This window comes from Cynara cardunculus (assembly GCF_001531365.2).
Source record: "Cynara cardunculus var. scolymus isolate 2C chromosome LG 10, CcrdV1, whole genome shotgun sequence".
Lineage (NCBI taxonomy): Eukaryota > Viridiplantae > Streptophyta > Magnoliopsida > Asterales > Asteraceae > Cynara > Cynara cardunculus.
In genome coordinates this window covers 14,281,868-14,284,092 of record NC_037537.1, presented here as the reverse complement: position 1 = coordinate 14,284,092, position 2,225 = coordinate 14,281,868, and positions in this window count along the sequence as shown.

The window sequence follows — 2,225 nt, the reverse complement described above, 5'->3', positions numbered from 1 at the left end:
TTGTTTAGATAGGTTTTCATTACCTTATCTTTCTGCAAACAGTCTTGTAAAATCTGTATTGATCTTCTCTATCAATATATATTTTAAATTTGAAAATACTATGTTTGTATTCATCTCCCCCCTTCTACAAACTGTTTCTATTCTTGTAGACCCTTACGGGACCAACAGGCTTGTTAGGGATTTGGGAGATGATGGAGGTTGGTAGGGTGTTAAGGTTTTGGAGGATGGTATGTAGTTGGGTGATGATGTATGTAAGGTTCTCATCGGCCTCAGTTGCCTGGGCCGTGAGGGTGGCGATAGAGTGGATGAGTATTTGGTTTTTTTGGGTGGCAAGGGAGGATGCGGTACTATGGTGTTGGGTGATGGTTTGTTGGAGCATTTGGAGACGTATGGTATTGTCTCGGGTTTGGGTTTCAATTTGGGAGAGGTGGCGTTGAATTATTGCAAGGGATTGTTGAAGGTCGGTGTTATCGGTTGAGGGTGGGTTGTCAACAATCCCTTGAATGATGATTTTACGGTCTTCCAAGGACCGCATAACTGAATCAACAAATGCTTGGAACTCGGCCTTTATGACCAGGTCTACAATGGGGGTAACCCCTGCAGCAATGGATGCTGCAGGTTGGGCCTCTACTCCGGAGGCGCCTTCTTGGCCTTGTGAAAATGTGGGCCTAGAAGGACTTCCATCATGTCCTTGATAGCCCTCAAGAGAAGAGCTATCTCATGATGTTGTGAAAATGTGGACCTAGAAGCGAATGTATGTCCCCTTTGGTAGATCAAATATCGAAGGGCATTGTACATGAAAGGAAGATCGCTCTGAACGATTTTGGGGTTGTTCAATGTCAGAAGCAACACATGCTTTTGTGTGTGTGATTGGTTGTGTCAAGCCCTGAGGCGAAAGGGCTCTTATATCTTCATCACCTCTCTGTTGGGAAAAGGGGTGATGGAATATGGGGTTCCTTGGCTGATTCATCTCCAGAGGCCCGAAGAATGGCCTCTAGATGGCTGGCTGGGGTTGGGATTGGACTGGGTCGTCCTTGTTCAATACCCCTGTGGCTTTGATCGCCAGGGGTAGATGTTGTGGTTGCCCTTTGGGTAGTCGGTGGAGGAATTGTATGAGTAGGGCCAGGGGAGGCACGATGAGTAGCATCATCATCATCATCTTCATCATATGATGAAGATGTCTCATGTGCTCCCCCGCTTCGTTCGGGGGACGGCTCTAGTCGCTCTGGGGTAGCTGCCCTCGGTTCCTGGGACAACATAGAGCGTTCATAGGTCTGGCGTATCTCAGATGTTGATGGAATGACATTGAGCATAGCCCTTGAGAGTGGGTGGTTGATGGTGTAACCCTCCTTCGAGAGGGTTGGTCGATGGCCATGCATCTTGTAAACTGGAGTGACGGGCTCTTCAACAGGTAGTCCATGTTTCCTCATTGTGTCCCCAATGACGAGGGCGAGGAAACGAGGGAAGAGAACCGCAGATAAAGGCTTGCCAGCGGCTTGGAGTTTGCATTTCTTGACCACCGCCGAGTGAATCTCATTGTAGATGAGAAAGGCGTAGTCAAGGTTGAGGTTGAAGAACAACCCGTACATGATTGTCATAATGTTGATATTCCCTTGGTCCAATGACCCTAACTTGCATGTGATGGCCCTGTTGAGGATGGAGAAAAACATGTTCCACATTGGCGGGAGGAATTGGCGTTTGAAGTCTGAGACGTTGCATAGGTCACGATTGTAACCTAGCATTTTAACGAAGCATAGGATGTCATCGATGGTGGGTGGTTCGTCATATTCTGCAATTCCAAGCTCCCGTCGAGTGGGAATGCACAGTACTCGAGAAACTTTAGCCCGCGATATTTTGAGCGAGCATATCATATCATTTGGGGCATCCATGTCCCCCATGATTCCATGGCTGTCGGGGAGGAAATCACATGTTTGCTAGTATTGCTGGATGTACTTTAGTGGTACGCCGATGTTAGCAAGGGTCAAGGCAGGAAGAAGAATACAGTTCTTGAAGAACTCGATCATGACTGCAAATCGATCGTCGAACAGTGTGTTTCGAAGTTCAATAGCGTGGTTGTTTGGCTTCATGGGAAGGAACACGATAGCATGGCTGTCGGCGCCGGTGGAAATAATCATGAAAAAGTTTTGGCGGTTTGGCAATTGACGATTTGATTTGGAGATCGTGAGCTGTCTTGATTGTACGTACCATTAATGTTGGAGGACACG